General features: G+C 33.3%; 1 protein-coding gene across 3 annotated transcripts in view; it reads left to right on the forward strand.

Moving 5' to 3' along the window:
- The window catches only part of LOC124375224 (protein tincar), a 450,528-nt gene that overhangs the window by 109,547 nt on the left and 315,166 nt on the right, over window positions 1–25,815 (forward strand). For all 3 annotated transcript variants that reach the window (XM_046833357.1, XM_046833358.1, XM_046833359.1), the window contains exon 3: window positions 15,301–15,333. The gene's annotated coding sequence lies outside the window, so the exon portion shown is untranslated. The remainder of the gene's footprint in view (window positions 1–15,300; window positions 15,334–25,815) is intronic.

Genomic DNA, 25,815 nt, shown 5'->3' on the forward strand with positions numbered 1-25,815 from the left:
ATTGACATACATTCTAACGCTTTGACTATCATGAACTGCAGTGGTTGTCTTGCACCCTAAGCAGGTTGCTATAGTCTGGTATTATTAAAATCCCAGTTCTAACCTGAAACGCAAATAGTGACTAAAACACTCTAGTAATGTCTGGTATGTCAGACCACATTGACATACTATTCTTGTAACGCTTCTGACTATCAAGTCTGCAGTGGTTTGTCTAGCACCATAAGCAGCTTGCTACAGAGTCTGGATATATTTACATCCCAGCTCTAACCTGTAACGCAAATAGTGGACTAAAATCCTCTATTAATGTCTGTCAGACCTATATTGAACATACATTCCTATCGGCTTGTGACTATCAAAAGACTGCAGTGGCTGTCTAGCACCATAAGCAGCTGCTATAGTCTGGTATATTTAAAATCCCAGTTCTAACCTGTAACGCACAATAGTGACTAAAATCCTCATAGTTAATGTCTGTTCTTGTCAGACCACCATTGACATAACATTCTTGTAACGCTTCTGACTATCAAGACAAGACTGCAGTGGTTGTCTAGCACCTCATAAGCAGCTGCTATTTAGTCTGGTATATTAAAAATCCCGAATTCTAACCTTTGTTAACGCACATAGTGACTAAATCCTCTAGTAATGTCTGTCTGTCAGACCACTATTATACAGTTGTTACTATACATTGGGACATACATTCTTTGTAAAAACGGATTCTGGACTATCATGTCTGCCAGTGAGTTGTTTTGCACCCTAATGCAGCTGCTACACGAGTCTGGTAAATTTACATCACACAGCTTCTAACCTGTAATACGCAAAATAGTGACTAAAACCCTCTATTAATGTCGATCAGACCATATTTGACATACAATCTAACTGCTTGTGGATATCAATGACCTGCAGTGGCTGTCTAGCACCATAAGCTGCTTGCTATAGTCTGGTATATTAAAATCCTAGTTCTAACAGTAACGCACATATTGACTAAAAATCCTCTAGTTAATGTCCTGTATGTCAGATCCACATTTGACAACCTTCTTGTAACGCTTTTCTGACTATTATGGCTGCATTGTTGTTTTTGCACCCTAAGCAGCTGTCTACAGAGTCCTGGTATATTTACATCCCGAGCTCTAACCTGTAACCGCAAAATAGTGACTAAACCTCTTCTATTATGTCGGTCAGACAATATTGACATACATTCCTAACGCTTTGTGAGCTATCAATGACTGCGAGTGGCTTGTCTAGCACCAATAAGCAGCTGCTATAGTCTGGTATATTAAAATCCCAGTTCTAACCCTGTAACTCACATAGTGACTAAAATCCTCTAGTAATGTCTGTCTGTCAGACCACATTGACATACATTCTAACGCTTCTGACTATCAAGACTGCAGTGGTTGTCTAGCACCATAAGCAGCTGCTATAGTCTGGTATATTAAAATCCCAGTTCTAAACCTGTAACGCACATAGTGACTAAAATCCTCTAGTAATGTCTGTCTGTCAGACCACATTGACATACATTCTTGTAACGCTTCTGACTATCATGACTGCAGTGGTTGTTTTGCACCATAAGCAGCTGCTACAGAGTCTGGTATATTTACATCCCAGCTCTAACCTGTAACGCAAATAGTGACTAAAACCCTCTATTAATGTCTGTCAGACCACATTGACATACATTCTAACGCTTCTGACTATCAAGACTGCAGTGGCTGTCTTGCACCATAAGCAGCTGCTGTAGTCTGGTATATTAAAATCCCAGTTCTAACCTGTAACGCAAATAGTGACTAAAATCCTCTATTAATGTCTGTCAGACCACATTGACATACATTCTAACGCTTCTGACTATCAAGACTGCAGTGGTTGTCTTGCACCATAAGAAGCTGCTGTAGTCTGGTATATTAAAATCCCAGTTCTAACCTGTAACGCAAATAGTGACTAAAACCCTCTATTAATGTCTGTCAGACCATATTGACATACATTCTAACGCTTGTGACTATCAAGACTGCAGTGGCTGTCTAGCACCATAAGCAGCTGCTATAGTCTGGTATATTAAAATCCCAGTTCTAACCTGTAACGCACATAGTGACTAAAATCCTCTAGTAATGTCTGTCTGTCAGACCACATTGACATACATTCTTGTAACGCTTCTGACTATCATGACTGCAGTGGTTGTTTTGCACCCTAAGCAGCTGCTACAGAGTCTGGTATATTTACATCCCAGCTCTAACCTGTAACGCCTACGGCCAGTAGATCTAGCCGTCAGAGACGGTAACCAGGCACACGTGTTAGGTCCAACACCCTCTGTGCTATATTTATCCATCAGTTTCCCTAGACCATCCTCCTCTCTCACTGATCATTTCCTTATTTGTTTGTTAGAATACCACCCACACAGTCCAGACCTCAGCACTGCGCCAAGGTGAAGATTTCCTGTTAACACTTCTTTTTTGGGAAATTTCAGAGTTACTTTACTATCTGTCATTGGGATCTATTATGGTTCAGCTGGTCTAGCAAGTTTGTTTGTACAAATCTCTATTGGTTTTGCGCAAATTTGATATTGTTTTTATGACATGAAATTGCCTCACATCCTAACAATAGTTTGCAACACATATTCTTCATGTCACATTTCCATATGATAGAAATTGATTAAAAAAGCTATTGTTTAATCTTTTCCTAGTTATGAAGCATTTACTTTTAGTTTTTTTATTATAATTTCCTGCATATTTATTTGTAATATGTTTGAATAAGTATCTTCTATCTACTGCTTACCATTTACTGTTTAAGAGAATAACAACATTTTTTTACTACGTCTCTAACATTCCGTGCATAAGTAATTCTCATCTGCAGATACTTACGTCTATGGAACCAGTTCCTAATAGTTAAATTTTGTACTTCAAATGTTAGTGAGGAGCCTCACACTGGAAAACAAAAACTATGATTCAGAATAAAGTGACTTTATACTTAATGGCTATTTGCGTACCAATACAAAGCAATCAGCAACCTATCTCAGCAAGCTTATTAAAACACCTTGCTGCACTCGCTAGTTTTATCGGCTGCAGCATCAGAAAAAGCTCGCTACGTGCTGAATTCGTTCCCGTGTACTCGTTTCCATACAAAATCTAAATCAGTAACACTATCACACAACACTAAAGTGTTACTGATTTCTTGTTTCACTGAACGATGGCAAATGTCCGGAAAAATCCTGTTTCCTTCACAATCCTTCCATCGTCAAAAATAACCTTCAAACAAAGAAAATCTAAATCATTGAACTTTTATTTCTCGGGTATATTCTGTAGAAATCGGAATAGTTGACTCCCAATTAATGTCAGATTTAATATAATTGAATGCTTAAAAGATTAATTATATTGAAATATCTATTAAATATTTGCTAATATTGGTTAAAAAAAATGATAACTGCTATTTTCGTGATTTGAATAAAATTTGATTTTGAACCCGTTTAGAGTTTGTAGAGATTTTGTAAATAATGTGAGTCAATTACCATCGATTGTAGTATAAATTTGACACAAAACGTTTTAAGGAGAAAATGATTTGTCAGGGTTTGTTGTTATCGACATTAAAGCAACATTATAGTTTGTAACAGCTGTTGTTATCATTGCTACCCTGTACTGTACTAATTGTGGTTTTCTATTTACACTTGAATGAAGAACTTATCTTGCTTTGTCACACATTCTAAAACTTATAGTAAATAGTTAACTGAAAGTTGTTTTTGTGAAACTTTACGTTTAAAATAGTAGTGTTGTTATATTTTGCACTCAATTGTGCACTTGACATAATGATAACACCTCTTCCCCTATACTACCCTTTATCTTGTCGCCTAGGTGTCTCTGATCAAAATAATGCAACGAGTTCTCGTCAGCGAATATTTTTTGACCTCTTAGGCGAACATAATAGCAGATTTCAGGAGTTAAGTCTGTAACAGCGTCAGGTCCCAGACGCTGTACTAAGAGGAAGGTGAATTTGAGCTTAACTCGACATTTACATGGAATCAAACCTTCCCACCATAGCTACGTTATGGGTAGAAAACTCAAGAGTCGTGGGTAGAGATCATGTCTATAATATCGTACACAATAAGAATAACTCTTCACTTATATTACTCTATATCTTGTGGTCTATATGTCTAGGATGTCTAAACTATGTAAAGAGTTCATCTTGAGCTTCTTCGTCGCCGACACTTTTAGATCTCTTGAGACGAAATGACCACGGATTTCTGTAGTCAAGTATGTAACAGTGTAAAATACCAGATGCTGCATCAAGAGGAAGGTGAATTTGAGCTTAACCCAACATTTAAATGCATTCTTGAGATGGATTCCTGCAGATAGACATACGGTTATTATATATAAAAAATTACAAAGATGTATTGGATGATTGCAGTCATATAACTATTTTGTTTCTATGTATAAATAAAATTTCATCCAAGATTTAAATAATTATAAGATAGTTAGGTAACATGTTTTATCATGTCACACGTTAAAATGTCATATAATTGTATTCAGATTGCTTACAAACCTATTTATTCTGTGATTTTCACGTTATCATTATGACTAATCATAAGTAAAAGATTTCATTAACCCTTAGCCAAATCCCAAGGAGTAACATGCACCATCATCTGCATATGTTTTTTTTTTTTATTGAGGCTTAATGAGAGGCATTACAGGTCAGTAAGACACATTAACCAAAAAGGAGGGTTGTGGCTTTGTGGAGCTTGGGATGCTACCTCTAGGAAATTTGCGTTCTTGAGAAATTCCCGAAAGGATCCATCTACATAGCTGCTCTTTTAATTCATACACTTATTCATTCATAGGCTTCAAATAAATGTAATGCCTTTGTCAGGGGACAAAGGGGACAGGGTACTGAGGCAAGTCGGTTCAGTACGCCCTACAGGACAATTCGATCTTTTCTTAAATTACATGTACTATTATTAGAAGCATACAGGCCTAATTGAAACATCTCGCTATTTGGTTTGTATAAAAACAAAACTATCGACATATCTTCCGATTTAATCTAAAGAAGGCGTAGATTTCAAGAGGGCGTATATATTCATCATTATGGTACAATGTATTACGCTCTCGGCACGGTGGCGGGCCGGACCGGGCGCAGTATGTCTAGAATTCAGTTTTGTGACTGTACTTCGCTTGATCTCCACCATCACTCACAAGTAGACACAGTCAGTAATAAGTATTGCCTTATGTATAAAAAAATACAGGTCTAATTAGTATAATTCCAAATCAGTTTTCACATCTAGTACGTACAGTACCATACATTATTTTCTAAATCTCAAAGTAATGGCAAATTACCGATGGCGTGATAGTTTACAAAAAAAAACAAAAAAAATTAGTTACGTCTTTAATTATTAACGCAGAACTTTCATTTTGTATTATATAGTTCTTCAGGAGACACACAACAAACTCTGAACCGTGTTTTTCTCCTTTCTTTGGTTATCTAAATCCACATAAACACACACAAATCTCTCTTGTACTCGAATACATGGGTGAATACTTCCCAAACAATAAATAACGTATTTCCTGGGTAATATAGGTGTAGGTCTATATTTGTGTTTGGCGTTTGAAGTCAGATGTTTAGCGTGAGAGTTGGATCTGGCTCTGTCAGGGATGTTCTTTATAAAACAAACTATAGCTCTATGTATGTATATATATATATATATATATATATATATATATATATATATATATATATATATATATAAATGAAGCTTCACCAAACTTAACGTCTATAGGTCTGTTCATTCGAGATAGCTTGCGGACAAATAGACAGACAGACAGAAATTAATTTTTTCCAGCCCCTCGAAGAATAGACTTCGCTAACGTTCAGTCAATAAAACTGCAGAAAATAAAAAGCCTTAGTATTGTACGCGACAGCCAACGTGGCGCATGGCGTTGAATTGATATCCGTTCTGTAAGGGAAGCGCCAGGTATCACAGCCCTGACTGGACATTAATAATTCAAACGGCCAGCTATAAATAGATAACGCGTTTTAATATTAGCGTCACACATTCAATGCAGCAAGGCGTGGAGAGGCGAGGCGCCCGGGTTTAGTGTTACATCAAAGCGCGTTTGACGTGATAATGCTGGCTTTTTATGAGTCTATATGTGCTCATTTTCAGAGGCAATAGAAGCTTATGCTGATAAATTTGAAACTGATCTACTTTTCTTGTGTAAGGTAAATAACATTAGCCTACATCCTTTCTGTTCCTTAATTGTTTTGCGACTGAAATTAAAGTGGTGATATTTTTGTTTGAGTCATACAAATCTAATTTCCATCACGTTTCTGTTTTCACAGACTTCAAAGGCCGAAATTATGTATTCGATTGATAAATTGTTTCTTTTTCATGGAAAAAATTACATTTTTTATGATTATTTTTTCAAATAATCATATAAATTATCAAAAGTTCTGGAACAGATTTTCTATTCTTTTTCAATTGAAAAGTGAACGCTCTCAGTTTGATACCAGGATGTCATACATTTACGATACATTTATAAATAAGACAGTGTGATGGTATTACTATGAATTTTAAAAATTCATTCTCGTGTAATAACAATACGCTGTACAGGTTATTACTGAGCCTTATATTTAAACACCACTTGAGTAAGTTTTATTTCATTCACAGTTTTATAAACAGATAAAAGTCTTATGGTATAAGAAATACGGAATAAATAATTCCATAATGTGGTACATGAATAATGTAAAGTTAATAATAATATCACCAACATGAAATACTAAGCAGACATGAACAATTTATCATTTGAAAACATGTTGTATAGGATATCCATAATTGATCCAGAACTCTGTTGTCTCAGACAGAACCCGCGCCTCCGCCAGGAAATGTTCTGAATATTGGGAGTTGGTAAAGTTTGAATGAAACGTTAGAATAACAATACGCTTTATGAATTCAGTCGAGTGCTTATTTCTACCCGACTGAGCGCGGGAAAGAGAATGTATTTTTTCAAACGTATGCCCCGTGTATGAATAAACTTGAATATAACTCCGTTTTTATTATAAAGATCTTCGTATAGTGTGACTGATGCGACGTGCTTATAATTGTTGCTATAATTTTACGAAATATGTGTTTAAAGTGCATGCTTAGTATGTATTGCATTGAGTTGCTATATGACGCCATTTTCTACGATAACTTTAGTATTCAATTCCTAAAATCTTAATTTTACATTTCAAGAGTAAAGATGTTAGTATTTTACACAATACGTCATATTAATATCATAATATTACAATTAAAAAAAAAAAAAAAAAAAAAAACAAAAGACGCGCTATGAAAAGATTATTATAAAATGAGAGAACAGCATGAGATGAATATAACAGCTACTTTAATGTAACACTCTATGAAAGGAGTGTTGAGCAAGGATTGTAGACGTGAATAAGAAATTTCAGCAAGGTGTGGAACAGCCTTTTTAATATAAAACTCGATGAAAGGAGTGTTGACCAAGGATTGTAGACGTGAATAAAGAATTTCAGCAAGGTGTGGAACAGCCTTTTTAATATAAAACCCGATAAAAGGAGTGTTGAGCAAGGATTGTAGACGTGAATAAGTAACATCAGCAAGCTGTGGTAACAGCCTTTTTAATATAAAACCCGATGAAAGGAGTGTTGAGCAAGGATTGTAGACGTGAATAAGTAACATCAGCAAGCTGTGGAACAGTCTTTTTAATATAAAACCCGATGAAAGGAGTGTTGAGCAAGGATTGTAGACGTAAATAAGTAACATCAGCAAGCTGTGGTAACAGTCACTTTTTAATATAACACTCGATGAAAGGAGTGATGAGCAAGGAATGCAGATGCGTATAAGGAACATCAGCAAGTTGGGGAACAGCAAACTAATATAACAATCAATGAACGAACGGAGTATTGAAAGCAAAGATTGCAGACGCGATTAAGGAACATCAGCAAGATGTGGTAACAGTCACTTTAATATAACAATGGATGAACACAGTGTTAAGCGAGGATTGTAGACGTGAATAAGGAACATCAGCAAGCTGTGAAACAGCTACTTTAATATAACAATGGATGGACGAACGGAGTATTGTGCAAAAATTCTAGACGCGATTAAGGAACATCAGCAAGCTGTGGTAACAGTCTCTTTAATATAACAATGGATGAACGAACGGAGTATTGTGCAAAGATTCTAGACGCGAATAAGGAACATCAGCAAGCTGTTTAACAGTCACTTTAATATAACAATGGATGAACGAACGGAGTATTGTGCAAAGTTACTATACGCGATTAAGGAACATCAGCAAGCTGTGGTAACAGTCACTTTAATATAACAATGGATGAACGGAGTATTGTGCAAGGATTGTAGCTTAACAGGAGGCGTTCTCGTTATAGAGATAACTGATGTAATTCAGTTAACGTGCCGCATTGGTGTGCTTCGTCGTTAAGCATAATCGAATACTTTTTCATAGAAAATAAGAAAGAATGTTTAAGTTAAATAAATATTTACAATATAAAACGGGAAATAAAAAGGCTGTAGCGTTTTGTCATTGCATCCGGCTTACCTGTAGAGAACATTTTACAGATAATTAGTATTGCACTTTTCTTCTTACCTGTCTTAACATACAACAATGACTATTGTAACCTGCATGAAAACAGTCCGATGTTATCAGAGGCGATGTGTTGCCATATCGCTCCTTACAATCAACTCCAGCTTTGACTTCGCTTGCTTTGATTACACACGCGTGCTAGATTTGCACGTTTCCTGCATAAAAGATGAAATAAGATGTACGGATATGCGTTAATAGTAACAGCTGAAGGAAGTTCATTTTATGATATTGAAAATTTTTTTTGTCCCCCAAAAATGTGGAATTGTGGGGGCAACCCAAAAATTTCAAATGTAAACCCCTATCAAGTGACCCCTCATTTTAAAGGGCATGAAAAACTTAAATAGTGGTTAAAACCAGAGATTGCTATCTCTTTCCTAATCCGAAATAATAGCCAGTATTACCAGAACAATTTTTATAACTCACCACGTCACGATTTCTTCTTCAAATTCGTGTTGGTTTCTCTCTAATAACAGTATTTATTGCAGGAAAGATTGATTCTTGTAACATTTCCAAATATAGTCGACCATTGAGATTCCCAATAATAAAAAATGGTCCTATAATGTGATTCCAAAAAATCCCGGCCCACACATTAACTTTTTCTGGGTACTGGGTAAAAGATTTACAGAAAACATGGGGATTTTCTGTGTCCCAGTACCTGCAGTTGTGTTTGTTCACATCTCCATTGACGAAAAAACTGCATTCATCACTAAACAAAACGTTTCAAACAAACAATGGATGAGCAGAAATTAGTGCTTCCATTTCTTCACAAAATTGTAGACGACAGTCTGGATCGTCTTCGTTTAACTCATGGATAAGCTTAATTTTATAAGCGTTAAATTTATTTTTTTCAGTAACTTTACCACAGACATTTGGGAAACATCACAAAAATTTGCTACTAATCTGGTTGAACTGCTGCGGATCTTCAACACATTGTGCAACAATTTCAAACTTTTTGTCACCGCCAAAGGAAGCCGACCTGAGCGTGAGGCATCTTTGATGGAACTTAATTCTCGGAAATTATTTACTTAAGTTCTTAAGTATTTCCTTAGGTATCATAGGTCTATCAGGATGTGCCAAATTAAACCGCCTTTCTGCCTCATAATTTTCGTTCAAAGCCCCGAATGTAAATATCATTTCTACTTTATCTTCGTGACTACGTGCCATTTTTACTCGTAATCAGTATTAATTAGATAATATTATTTAAAACGTACAATGCGAAAGTGCATCTAAATAAATTATTGTAATAATACTAAAACACATAAAAACTTCTCAAAATACTTCACAGGACAATAACCACACAATACCACTGGATAATAATGATCCACTAAGATAATAACTACTGTCAAAGTATGACCTGTTCTAACAAGATTGAAACAAAGAATGGACTAGTTTATACTAACTGTATTTCGATCCGGAAAAGCCCAGTCACTAATTGATAATAAACTACTTATCAGTTTACTTTCTAACATTGGATTCTTCGTCCATTGCATGACTCACTCATTGAGAACACAAATAACCAATAGACCTGTTTCCACGCAGACGGAAACTGTACCCAAACAAAATAAATTTAGGTGTAAAGACTTAATTACAATTTGTATTGCCTATGTTGTTGGAAAAGAGATAGCGATCTCTGATTTTCACCACTATTTAATTTTTTTCATGCTCTTTAAAATGAGGGGTCACTTGATAGGGGTTTACATTTGAAATTTTTGGGTTGCTCCCAAAATTTCGCATTTTTGGGGCACAAAAAAAATTGTCATTATCATAAAATGAAACTTCCTTTCCATATTGCACCACTACCCGAAGGATATCTCCTTATATTACATATAGAAAAACGAAGGGGGGGGGGTCCTGACTTTATGTTCACCCTGTATATTCATCATTAATACATACGGATCAATAATATTTTACTGAAGCTAAACTGGCAGCAGTGTTAGGCACGCGGTGTAATGGGAGGATTCAGAAGCATCAACCAATATAGGACTATTTTCATGAGGACTGCTGTAATGCCTATTATATCAATATAAAATAATGTTTTGTTTAAAAACTTATCCGGTAAAAATGTTATAAATTAAGCAGCAATAATTCAGTGTGCGGGAGATTATTAAAACACATAAACTGTTTCGAATACAACTATACAAAATTTCAGAAATATGTGAAGTATATTGACATCAAAGTCAAGCGAACTCAAGAGTCGACAACCAGAGAGTATGTTTGGGGAGAGTGTCTCTGAACAGCCTTATTGCTCGGTACTGATGTTGGTTTGATGATGTCAGATCGGACTTTGATGAGCTCGCCACTCAGCAATGCATTTCTATCTGAGAGTTTCTATGGCATTATGTGTACTGTGTCAATGTTACAATATAATTTATACGTCACTTTTAGAGCATCCCTAAGAATGTCGGTATCATAAATAATTCATCCTGTGCCACTATGTGATTACCCGTATTTGTGTGTGTTACTAAATACTATAAGCAACTGACTTTACGTATGAAATCATAGAATAACAAATAGCGACGTATTTGGGGTTATGGGGGGAAGTCTTTACTGAGGAAGATATAACATCCTCTATCAAAGGTAAAAACTTAAGTATTAAATAAGATTCTATGTACTGTAAACATTTTAGATTTAAAAACTAACATAAAATGGTGTACATTGAATTAGGTGTGGTACAATAGCATTATTCACTGGCATCCAACGCTAAGACTAAACAGATCTATGATATGTAATTCTTGGAAAATATGAACTCTCTTTCGTTATACAAATCATATTGGGGAAAATAATAGAAATCTGTACAAATAAGGACACATACATAATCTATATAAAATTGAAATTATTCATTACCTACTTGGTTAATGTTCCTTACTAATCTTAAACTTAAAAATTTTATGTAGAGCTAGAAGCCGATTAGGAGGTGTTCTCATGAACGAGTTGTTGTTTAGGTATACAACGAAACATAGCAGGTAGGGACAGCTTTAATGAAACAATGGTTGAAGACTAGGTATTTTTTTAGTACAGTTTCTGGGTAATCAAATAGTTTTTTTTCGAAATTATAGTCCATATTTTCAGAATATATTGTATTTGTATAATAGGTACCCCCTGAAATAAGTGTATTTATTTTTCTCCCTCATAAATTCAAATTCTGGATGTGCCCTTAACTAATTAGAATCATTAGTATTATTATTATTATTATAACTTCTTTTTGTTTTGTATACAATAATACTATATGCAGGGTGTAACAAAATTCTCTATTCAAACCATGGACTCTCTTTAGGATAATTGACCATGGACCAAGTGGAGAAAACAGTAAAAGCTACCAAAGCTACCAAAGTCTTTCCTCACCTAATTCTGTATGTGTTTTTTAGTTTAATATTTTATTATCAGAAACAGTTTAAGTTCAGAAACTAGTATAAATAAAAAGTTCATTATTATAAATTATTATCCGCTAATTCATACCTTCGGAACACCGAGAGTATAAATAAAGGCAGCGAGCCGGGTGGCCCGCAAAGTGGCCATACATTTCCTTTTTGAAGATTAAAATAAGTGTAAATATTAGTAATAAATCGGGACATCTTGAAAAGTTCAGATGTGTATGTCTGTAGGTTTGTCTGTCCCTCTGGCATGTATAACATAAACACTCAGTAATTCAACAGCAGTTGCGGAGAGTGAATACTTCCAATATTATTACTTATATCAGGTATTCTTTGGCTGGTATTGGGAGCAAGGGTAACCTAATACGGCCCTGTTACAATGAGGGGAAACACGTGTGAAACTGGATAAAAGCTAATAAGCTTGAGAGTTATCTACAATCACGGTCAGTGATTCAACAGCAGTTGCGGAGAGGGAATACTTCCAATAATACTTACTTATATCAGGTATTCTTTGGCTGGTATTGGGAGCAAGGGTAACCTAATACGGCCCTGTTACAATGAGGGGAAACACGTGTGAAACTGGATAAAAGCTAATAAGCTTGAGAGTTATCTACAATCACGGTCAGTGATTCAACAGCAGTTGCGGAGAGTGAATACTTCCAATAATACTTACTTATATCAGGTATTCTTTGGCTGGTATTGGGAGCAAGGGTAACCTAATACGGCCCTGTTACAATGAGGGGAAACACGTGTGAAACTGGATAAAAGCTAATAAGCTTGAGAGTTATCTACAATCACGGTCAGTGATTCAACAGCAGTTGCGGAGAGGGAATACTTCCAATAATACTTACTTATATCAGGTATTCTTTGGCTGGTATTGGGAGCAAGGGTAACCTAATACGGCCCTGTTACAATGAGGGGAAACACGTGTGAAACTGGATAAAAGCTAATAAGCTTGAGAGTTATCTGTAATCACGGCAGCGTTTTGAAGTTGGGAGACGAATTATTTACTACCATAAATACTACGAATAAATGAGAGAGGAAATGTCAATTGCACTCAGTTGAATGTTATACGTTAATTAATTTTGTTTGTTGATTTATGAATGTTTTGTTCCGCCATGTCAATAACGATGAGTGATCGCTGGGCCAACTAATGACAAGCGAGAAGGGAAAAGAAAGTACCCTTATTGATTATCTGCCTACCACCAGCTGACAACCAATTTTGCGCACAAACTTCCCCTACTGAGCTTCTCTGGTCAGGCTATCAGTTATCGATACTTCATCATGCATTCAAAAATGAATAACCATACAATCCAGCTCCTTATTCCTTAAAAACGAAAATATAAGTTGCCGAATACTTTGTCAAATTTTAACTAAAGGCAAATTATGATTACTTGATACTTATTTTGTGACTTTTAATTTGACACCTAACGATTGTCTTGTTAATTTTTGTCATTTAGATTACAACATATTTACAATTCATATTACCTTTATAATAATGTTTTGCATAACATAAACTAATTTTATTATTTCCAATTCATACGCGAATTTCTGGAAGAAAAATCGACTATTTATGATCCACATTGTCGAGTTAAATAAGTAACCAATTTAAAAATATTCAAGTTTACGGGATATAAAATGGATGGGTAAATGTTAGATTGTCAATACTTATTTGGAAACTATCGGCAGTTAGAACAGTTAGAATGTATCAATCTGTATTAATAGAAATTTTTAACTATTAATTGTTTCTTTTAGTGAACATTCTGTTATTCGCAAATGGTTCCCTTAATTTTAAAATAAAAGGGATTGAAAATTCTAAAGAGGTATTTGATTTTAAACTGATATTAGTGTGTGAAGTTAATCAATTAACTGTCTATACTTTGTGGTATTTACTTAATTGTAATTAATTAGTTCTGGATTTTATAAACAATAATATATTTATATAAACATTCATAAATTTATGATTTTATTGTGAAAGTCATCTCGTTTATTTTAGCTTACTTGTAGCTGTTTGTTGAATAAAAAGGTTTTCGTTTAATATAACTTTTTATTTTAAATATTAGGTAGTAATATAGTTTTGTCAAAGTTTTGAATACAAAACACTTTTCTTAAATAATAAGCTTGGACCTTTTTCTCAAGAAAATACTATATGAAAATAAATAAATGAAGCAATATATTGCAGTTTCATAATCAAAGTGTAAATTTAATCTAAATGACTAAAATAAATTTAGTTAACTTTGTCATTGGTCGTCCGTGTAATGTACTTCAAACCAGTTTTGACTGTCAGCGATTTGTTTTACGATTTCTTTAGATTTCAAAAATTGTTTACTAATCATTCTAGTGAAAAAGAGTGGAATAAGTAGGTGAGTGAATATCAATCTTATCCATGGTTAACGGCGGCGTTATAAGCTCCTTTGTCTGAGAAAGTGTTATTTTCCATCATTGGTAGTCCACCACCGAGGATGCTAATGTGTTTGTTATATGTTAATACAAATATCCTGGTCGTAATTGCCTCCATAAATAACCAAACCATGAAATAACAAGGGGAGATTTGTAGCTGCTTCCATCTGCGGTTTTGCCAGCAAACTGTCCCCCGCTGAACAACCAATATTTAAACAGGTGTAATCTGTTTACTGTTAGCCGTTTGGTTTATTGATGTCCAGACAAACCCTGGTTCCACGTGCTGTGGAATATGGTACCGCTCCTTCACATTCACAGACAAACAAATCATTAATTGAACCGTTAGCATAGTTAGTTAAACTTAATTCTTAAGAACATGGTGAATCATAAACCGCTAATTTCGTAATATAATAACTTAAACTCCAAACTGGTTAAACTTAAAATTTGAAACAGGATTTAAAATATGATGGATTTTAAATACCTACTGGAAAACGTGCAAATAGGTGGTCTAGTAGTATCTGAAATATAAATAAATGTATCCACCAACATAAGCAGTTTTCAAGTCGTGTTAGAGAGGTTTCTTTTCTAAAGAGATATTGTTGCTTTAATTTTGGTCTAAATCTTCAATTTTTATTAAATAATAATATTTTATTGCTATGACCTGCTTTTTACAGTAATTATACTGTAAATGCACAAATATATGTATTTTAACTTTAAGACCGCTATTTCTACTAACGGGTTAACATTATGATATTTTACAATTTATTCAAAAACAAAAAAAGTTAACATAAAAAAATTACATGCTGTATTTTAAATTAAAAAGAAAGGAAATTTTAGCCTAAATAAAAAACTTTTAGTTCATAAAATCCATAGAAATACTTTTTTACACATGTTTATAATTTAATAATTATACAAAGAGAAAAGCTAATGCTATAAATGTTTTGTTACAGAAAATTAACAAGAGCATGTCCTCTGGCTAATGGGTGAGTTTTAAAACTTTATACTAAATTATAATTTTGCAATATTTTAAACTAAAATTATATTGAACAGTCTTTACTATTGATAATATTTACCCTACATTGATCTTCTAATTCAGATCGAATAATATAAATATTTTTAGTTCTACCCAAACTGTATTAGTTTACTTACGGATAGGTTTTAAAACATGACCTTAAACCTTCTTAATGTTATGCAATTCTTCGACTAATTAAAGAAATGTGGTCAATTGGTAGGGTTGGTGCGGTTAGTTCCAGGCTGATTAAGAGCCAAAGTCACACACAGCCTTTTAAAACAATTGTCTATTTAGATAATAATTTCATAAATGGTTTATATATTGTACCATTAGGCAGGCTTCGGAGCTGAGCACTTACAAAATTAGCTTGTAACGTTCAATAACCATTTTCAAAGAGAGACTTTGGCTTCGATAAGAGCTGGCAATCAGAGAACAATGGGCAACTCGTATTGTGAGAGCGCTTCGTAATGTCTACAACCAGATTAAACTGTTCGTTTTACTCGACAAAACAGCTCTGTAGCTGCATCATTACGCCGAAATGTTATTCCATTGAATTCCCTTACATAAATGAAGAAACCTTGTGGTGATTCTGCTTTCAAAATGTAGTACAAATGTATAGATGTGTTGTTACTTGTTTGAAAAAATTACTCAAATGTAATGGTAAACATTTTTGATAAATATTGTTTAAGTGCGGTAATCTTTTAGTTAAATGGAGATTTTTTTATAGGCAAGCTCTTTAGTGTGTTTTATACTGTATAAAATAGAAATGCACAAGGCAAAAATATAGTTGTTTCATGAAAAGTTGTTTAAATACCTACTGAACTTATCGCTTATCAACTTAACCTTATGTCCTCAAGGTTAGCTTTATTTTGTAGAATTCTATATTACTACTCATATTCACAATATATATATATATATATATATATATATATATATATATATATATATATTGTTTGTTGATTAACATCAAACAATACCCTAAAAAGGCACTTTGTGTGGAGGGCGATAGGGATCAGTTTTGAAAGATTTTCAAATGTAAATGTACGTTGAGCAGTACCTCATTTTAAAGGTATATGAATTTTGAAGTACCTCTATTCACTGATAAGTTTGAAAACAGCTTCTTAAATACAGGGTCAAATTGTCAAAGTAGTACGATTGAACACTTTTTTACAATAGTAACGTAAAGAGATAATAACGTCTTTGAAAATGTTAGCATAACTTTTACAATATGTTACAGTTTCCACTTATCAGCATATTTCCAATTTTTTGTTATAGTTAAAATGTAGAATATTTCTACTAGTAAAACTTAAAAAATCCAAATATCAAGTTATAACTTTCGTCACAACTGTCGATAACTCTCTTGAAAACTAAAATCTGTTGAATTTAAAGTTTGAGTTTATTTTGGATAGTTGGGGAAATTGGCCAAAAATTTTAATTTTCATGACAATAAAACTATGAATCCTAAATATTCAAATGATATGACTGTCATAAATATATGACTGTAAAAAATAAAACTTTCCAGTAACCTTGTTTTTATCACACCTACCCACAATGGACAGTTATGGGCTTGCGACTGTCCATCCCCTGTTATTATTATAACTATCAGTTGTCAGGTGGGTTGAGAAACATTGTTTGAGTGGCCCCATCTGTAAACTGGAGAACCTGCGCTGTTCTAAACAAACTAACTAATATAAAGTTCTGTTAAATTATATCACTACTATCTGAGGTTTAAGCGATATGCCATTTAATAGCTAAACCTTTGAATATAGCAAGTATTGTAAAATTCCATTTTAACACACTTCAATAATAGGTATCAGAGTAAAATAAACTTTTGTATGGTTAGTTAATCTAAGGAACAAATTTAGAATTTCTTAATTATTTCCTATTTTTAGTTTGTAGCAAGTGGACCCATTTTATTGAACTGAATAATGTGTATCATAAAATTCTATCTGTAGTCAGTCTATTACCATTCATTAACACTAAATTTTGTGATTATCGTTCTCTATTCAACACATAGCAGGCCATGTGTAAAATTTTTTTTAATTTGTCTGTTACATAATTATGTATACCAACATTTTACTATTTGGTGAACGTGTATTTGAATTAAGGTTTTATATCGTACCAATTATGTCTTATTAGTGTGCGTTAATCAAATCGTTTTATAAATAATAATAATTTTATTGCCATTGGTATAACATTTCGTATTTGATCACCTTCACAGTAATATCAAAACGCGATGTGAACTGGAAAATATTAGATTCTTTTACATTAAATTCATTCCTTTCATAACATAAAATTTGATAATTTTTACCCGATAATTAAATATAGTAAATACTTCATTTCGTGTTTTGATAGAATACTATAGATTTTATTTAAAGAATGAAATGTAAAATATTGTGAATACATAATACACTTTCCGGGTATTACTGTAACTGCAAGAGAAAATACACATTGTAAGTCTGTTTTCTAACACAAACGAAGTAAATATTTGACGGAGCCTTTCTGAGGCGAAACTTAAAGCGTCTTTTCTTATGCCCTTTGTTGTTGGGGGAATCTTATTTTCCAGCGAGAGTTCCTGACATGTAAGATTTTGTTATTCGATTCATTTGCTGTTCAGTTTGATCTTAGAGTATTTTGTATGTTAAAAAGGAAAAATATGTAACTACAGTTCTAAATGCAAAGTCGATTATGTACATCGAAACGTATAAATAGTATCAGCTGAAAGAGAGACGGAAACACCACGAGTGAACGAGGTATCCCAGTTTGAAACCAACTGTGGCAACATAAAACCAGCTTTAAGTTTACTGCGGCTGGAACCCAAATCCTGGTAACGCTTTATAGCTGTATTTCACAGAGTAGGTTTTGGACTTGACTCTTTGTGTTTGTTGTTGGGTTTCTTGTCAGTTGCTTAGATTTTTATCGTTCTTTTGTGATATTGAAACATTCGTATGATTTCAATGTTTCACAAAATTAAGGTTATGCAATAATCTTTTAGTTGAAGCTTTATGTTTATTTGAAAGAAGTTTTTATTCTCCACACTTATGTATGCCTTTTTTGTAGACAAATAAAAAATCTGTTATTGTACTACAAGGAGTATTGGGTATTTAAGCACAACTAGTAGGGAAATCTCAAAATCAAGCCCATATAAAAGCGGTTTACGATAATAATGAGTTTTTATAGTTTGCATATAAAACTATTTGTCCTAAAACTTCATAAGCTACGTGATTATCGTACTCTATCTCTTTTATATTCAATCATCAAGTCAAAGTTTCCTATTTACCTGTCCGACAATTTCAACTTCATATCCGCTATAAGTGGACAGCCCTCAAGTAGGGGAGCTTCTTTACTTGGTATTCCTATCCATGGTTATCAGTTTTTAGCAGGTCGTTTACTGTTCAAGCATGCTATCTACGGAATTCGCTCCCTGATAGTATCAGAAATATAAAGAGCCGTACACGCTTAGGGGCGATGGTCAAGGACTTGCAGGTCATGTAGGTCGTCGGTGGTGCCTGTGGGCTGCCTGTGGTCAGGTGGTGTGACTTAGTTTAATGACTGAGTACAATGACCATATAAGTACAATGACTTTTATAGTGTATCATTAATTATATTTATCACTAAATAGGTTTAAGTTATTTTTTTCTTTCATATTAATATTGTTTTAAAGATAGTTTATATTGATTTCCCATTTGTTTAGTAGATTGTTTAGTTTGTAAGAGACTAACTATATATTTTAATTTTTTTTCTTTTATATTAATGTTATGTAATAAATATATAGAGTTTAAGTTAATTTTTTTATAGTTCTCTTTAGTTTGTAAGTGAATGATATTAATATTTTATATACAAAGATGTATAATATCTCGAGGTTGGGTGGAAGAGAGAGCTAAGATAGCCATAACTCCGCTTCAAAATAAAGTAACATCATTTCATTTTATATGAAATAGGAGGGGATAACTCGTTTTCATTTATACAAATAATAATTTTCTTGAAAAATATTTTATGGAGATGCGTGATTTTTCTAAGTTACGTTTTATTAGTTAAATGGTACGCAGGCATATACTATAAAATATAAATTTTTATCTTCAGCCATTTAGTGTTTGTATTTGGTTACAAAATTGCCAAAATTGCCTAGCTCATTGCTTGTGGAATGGCATAAACATTTCTACTTTTTCTGTGATCATGAAGTTATCTTAACGGCTACAATAAATTTTTATGGACGTTTAGTGCTATAATAAGTAAGTTAATTACTAAAGTGGTCCATCCATTAGAACAACATCAGCACGTTGTTGGCACTCAGCCTACATACACACACTCAAATCTGTTCTGGAATGAAGCTATGTGTATGAGACACGTGTAAATGTGACGCCTCTCTCTTTATGACACGTGTTACGTTACACGCAAATGTTCACACGTCCCCTAATGTGTTAAGTTCGATGGAGAATTCCTTTACAGAAACGTATCGGAATTTTTATAACGTTCCGAGTGCGAAGAATTATTTTCATGCAATTCTACCCCGCGCTGCACCTGTCATGTGTTTGCCAATAAAGTTGTAGATATGTTATTTATTTTAATTTAATATTTTTACTAACTAGGTGTTAAATAATATTACTTCAAGGTGGTAATACATCTAAAATACTTCATATTGATTAATTATAACATCTGTTGAATAAACAATCAAGCTAGAAATAAATTATACTAATTTTATGATTTAATTTATACATTGAAGTAATTTGCTCCCATTTTAACATAATAATTGGCATTCATTATTCTTGTATTGTAAACAATGTTCAATTAATTTTTTACAAAGTTACTAACACTTTGTAACTACTTTAATTTAATTGGTCAAATTTATGGAAATCATAGCTGGGAATTTAAATAAATCCACTTATTTTTATTATATTTTTAAATTGCTTATTTTACACTAGGCCATAGGCTTTGTCATCTAAATAAGTATTAAATAATATCATTGTTACTTAAACTGATTATTCATAAATACTTATTTAGAATAATCTAATAACTTCACTTCATGGACTTAGTAATGATACTGTATGCGCCATTAAACAGAAACCGTGTTATTTAAAAGATAACAATCTTCAAATGTTTCTAATGAAGTTGTTAATGAAGAAATACTTAACTTGAACGTTATTGCGCCTAATTTTTGCTAACTGAAAACGGACGTCAAAATTGGCAATAAATCCAATTAATGTTTTTACATTGGGATATCTAAATAATTTCCAGTGAGATAAACGTGCGTTAAGCCCTTGAGTTGTCTGTGGTTAGAAATTCAAATCCTGGGTGACTCAAGGTTATATTGTATTTCAAGTGGCGACGACATTTACTAAGTTTGACTCCTCTCTTATGGCTCGCTTTTAATCCGTAAAGTTTTGTCGACGTGCATTATTGAGCATCTGAGTTTCTTAACATGTAATAGCCTACACAACGCTCTACACACGAATCTCCCACACTGAGGGCGCAGTCCTGTCTGCAAATACTTTTTGAAAGGAAAGCGAAAATTGAGTGTAACGTAAAGTAGACATACCTGGAGCTGACAGTGGATAAAATTGACGCCTCCCCGTGACACGTGCCTGTGATGACTGCCGACAGGAACAAACTGTCTCGGTAAAACGTTGATAGATTCGGTAGCTCATGTTGAAACGGCTGCTAGTGTAAAATAGTTATTGCACATAGACAAATAAAATATAAAGTGTCTGTTCCATCAAATAGGTTACGTTTTAAATTGCATTACATTTTGTTACTAGCAGCAGTATTGATTTTAACCACAGAAGAACAATTTTAAACCTTAAACATGTTACGCCATAAACTGTTATCGTCAAACTATCGAAAATGTCGAAACTATGTTATTTTATTTGGTATTGCTATCGGTCATTCAAAACGATTTCAAAACTTTTTCACTTCATCGCTTAGATATTCAAACAATTTATAATTTTCAAAAAAACATTCAAAAGAGTTGGAATACATATTAGTTATTTGTTCAAAATGATACGTCAATCGTTTAAGATGTAGAATAAGGATGTTCAAAGTTTAAAGTTCACATTTCAATGATGGGATGAAACTCAAGGTCATATTAGTACAGCCATACTGATACAGTTACATTATTATTAATTATTTACTAATTTGACAGACTTTTATAAAATAGAGTTATAAAAGCTTTACATGGGTTTTCACACAGTATTCACAGTAATGCACGTTTCAGGTTACAAGGATTAAAGAAGCAGGTCTTCTAAATTTGCCCGGTCTTTTATTGAAATGTGATCGTAATCTAAGTAGTTCTACAGGAAATGAAATGAATTGCCCTTAAAATGGATTAAGTTGTCATTTGAGTTAGTCCATATCATAGGTAGGTAAATACATATCAATGTAGTACAAACTTGATAAGCCAACAAGATAAAAAACTGAAAGTCGTGGGTTTCACCTAAGTAATTATGTTTTACCTAATTAGTTGACGTCGATTGAACTTTACTTACACGTGTGACGATTGGCGTATCAAGCTGCATAAAAATGGATAAGACCTGAGAAAATTGTTAGCGTTTTATATTTTTGACTCTTTCGATATTTTATTTCGGCTTCCACAAAAAACAGACGTGGCTTACGATTGATTTCTTTTATAAAGCAACTCTAGTATCGATTCCATGAAAGAATATTTTTTGTACTTTTATAATGCAGATTGACTCGGCTCTCGGACTGTTTAGTGACGAGGAGAGGAATAATTTATCAGCTTGTTGGAGAATTTATAATCGAGCTGAGCCGCGTGTTCGGTGTTGGCAGACAGTCCAGGAAGCCCGACATTAGTCGTCTGTGGTCTATAAGTGACAGTGCTGGAGCTGACCGCAGCGGGGACTCTGTCCATCTGATACTCTCCATCCTTTCACTGTTCAGTGAAACAAACAGTGTCTTGTCTGATTCAGAAAATTTGTTTCAATTTTTCAAGGTTGAAGCCAAAAAACGGAAACTATAGCTATATTAAAAATATTAAAGATAAGCATTAGAAGAGTTATGTGTCATTTTAAAATTTTAATAAGATACGGATAGATATACGAAATTTTAGACTATATACTGAGTATTCGTCGTCTCCTGAGGAAAGACACCACTAATATGACAAAACATTAGCTTTAAGTGCTTTATTTATGTGCAGAGTTTTCCTTTTACAAATTGAACCATAAAACAGCCGTGGAACCGTTAAGACTGGACTCTCTTCCAGCCAGTATATATCCTTCCACAAAGGATCAGATTGGCCGACTCTCACATTTACTCTCTCCTTCTTTCCGTTAAGTTTCTAATTATTGTGTAACAAGAATTATTATAAAATTCGTACTATTTTTAAGATAGGTTTATTCATCTTTTACGCTCTAAACCTAAGGTAGTAAAAGTCACACACTGTTGTATTACGTTCGAAAATATCTTTGTTTGAAGTTTCTTTTTGACGATATAAGGATTGTGAAGAAAACAGGATTTTCCGGACATTTTTTATTGTTCATTATTAAAAAAAAAACTAGCATTAACGTAGGTTTAGAGCACTACACAATTTTGCATGTTTATCACAAATTATAAAAGTGAACTAGGTTTTTAGTAATATAAAATTAATTTTTCGAAATAAATGTCGTTACTGCAAAAACACGTTTTGAGAAGTGTTCTTACTTATAGCCGACTGTAGGGAAAGGGCTTGAGGTTTGTTTACTCCATAGGAACAATTAGTCTAAAATACCTTTAAACCTATATTTTTTAGTCATATTCAACGATAATAATAAGCAGGCAGATGTTTGTTTAGGTTTAATATTGTTCTTATATGGATAAAATCAAGATGACCGCCGTACAGACGAATATTTAACCAAAAAACTTATGTGTCAACCAAAATGTATATTGCATTCCATGGGATTTAATGGAGTGTTAGATTTATTGGATAACCATTATGCGAACGAGAATATCCCAGAACAAACAAAGTTTTTAAAACCGTTAATAATCATATGACATTTTAATTAAATGGGCCAAAGACTTTTGCACACATTCTCAACAAGGCCTATTACGCAATACTTTGAACTATGAAGTACATTTTCTAGTAAATAGAGTTTTGATATGTGAATTCTGGTTATGCAGATCTCATCCTTCCACTGGGGTCTTATTCTTAAACGATAAGGGTTTTACAGAAGTGCATAATTCTCTATGAAATGTTCTTATAAATTCCATAACGCACACAGAAATTTATACACAGAATTTATTGCAGAAATTATTGTATAAATACACCCTGTGTAAATTGTAGAGTGTCGCTGTAGCTGTGGTATGTACAACAGAAAATTAATTGGCCATTTCCTTGATTATATCCCCGACGTACAAGCAATAACCAGTTTTACTGCCGTCTAAACTGCCACCAGCTCTCAGAATGGCGGAGCTGATTGTCAATCCATTAGAGTTGTAGGGCGGTATGGAGACTTCACGTTCTCTAGACCCCTGACAAGCGAGGTGCTTGAGACAGCTTGACACGATTCACTGTACAGATTCAACTTACTGTACTGTCAATATGTCACTACTGCACTGTACTGTACTGAACTGAGTGAATATGTCAAGTTAACTCACTATACAGTGAATTGTCTTTTTAACACTGTGCTATGATTGCTTCAATACCTTAACAGACGCATCTCATACTTTATAAAAACACGAGAGAAAGAGAAAAAGCAAATAGTTTGTGAGACGATTTTTTATGAAAGGAACCCGATACTTTAAGCTGTTAAAATTAAAACATTCACTTTAGGTCAATAAATATTTCTACTTGCTTAAACTACTTGTTTTAATTAAAACTATTTAGAACAATGAATATTCATTTTCTACTTATTACTTTTGATAGTAAAAAAATATTGTTTTCGATCTAGTTTTCTATTTAGTAAAATCCAAGAAGATCCAAGTTTTTAGTTTAACTTTAGGTTTGCCAGTTTATTTATTATTTATACGTCCATAGTAAGAGGAACTTTCTATAACTTTGTTAACAAACTCATATTTTTAAGAAATTTAAAGTTTTTTAATATTTAAACTCTTAATTCCTTAAACCTGTAACATTCCTTATCTCCTTTGAAAATGAAGAATAATCTTCTTCTTATTTAAATTAACTGACAAATTTTTACTACATTTTATTTTTATTTCATGGTTTACTACTTTGTAGCCACAAAATTTATATATGGAATAAAATTCTTTTTACTGACAATTATTTCTTTGTTGATCTTCATTATAGTTGCATAATTGTACACCAAAGCAGTAGATGCTTTTTGGTCCAAGTAGAGCTAGATAACTAACAAACGTATATATTTTCTTGAGCAGGACAACAAAACAAACTCAGCTGTAAAAACATCAATAAATTAAACTGGAAGTGAACATATACGACCAGGTCTGAAAGCTATTTGACTTCAGTAACTTTTTAGTTGCATGATATATTTTCCTAATCGGGACAAAACGGAAAACTTTAACTATGACGAACTATCTTAGCCCGGGGATAGATTACCAGTGTTCGAAGTAGTAGCTTTTAGAGCCAAGTAGGTCTTGAAAATCGATATGTGTATATTATCTTCTTGATCAGGACAACATCAACGGAGGGACCGTAAATAAATTAGACTGGAAGGGAATTTACCCTTCCAGAACTGCCTTTTTTAACCACAGTAACTTTTCAGTAAGTACGTGGGTTAAATATTTTCTTCATGACACTTTCTTTGTTGACACTTTTTGACCAAACTATGTTTTTGGGCTCCTATGTATATATTTTGTCAAACAACAAAATCAAATACTGAAAACTGAATGTATCTATGAATGTGTATCTAATATGTCTATTTATGTTTCAAAAATATCATAGGGCTCTACGTTCTTTAATTTTTAGAATTGCGTGTGAAGCCGCGGTTAACTGCCAGTACAAGAATGTAATAATGACATTGACAACTCGATAATAAATATGTGGGATTATATTATAAATATTATTGCATTTAGATGCAATCGTTTTCTATTGCTTGAGTACAATGAATGGGGTTGAGAGATTTTTAAGCTTGGAAGCACAGACATTAGAACTGTCAGACAGTGTGGGTGATGATTGTGAAACACTTGAGTGAGGTTATAAACCAATATTAAGCCAGCAGCGAGCTACATACAGTAGGATGTTATTAAAGTCCCCTTGTTCATGAGGGAGAAGGGTTCTGTAACTTTAATTAACGAAGGCTAAAAGTGGTTTAATTAGGTGAATTTTGGAACTTAAGTTACGCTAAATTCAAACGAAAATCGGATTATTCTAAATTCGGAATTCTCTCTTAGCATTTCATTTTGCAAATACCCTTCCAATGAATACATAACTAAATTATTATATTTACGCAAAGTAGGTTCCAATATAAAATGTATATATTTTCTATATTAGTTTAACACATTTCTGTCTGCAATAGTTTTATAGGTAAGGCCTATGATGTAAAACATG

The sequence above is a fragment of the Homalodisca vitripennis genome, chromosome 1 (genome assembly GCF_021130785.1).
Source record: "Homalodisca vitripennis isolate AUS2020 chromosome 1, UT_GWSS_2.1, whole genome shotgun sequence".
In the NCBI taxonomy this organism is placed as follows: Eukaryota; Metazoa; Arthropoda; class Insecta; order Hemiptera; family Cicadellidae; genus Homalodisca; species Homalodisca vitripennis.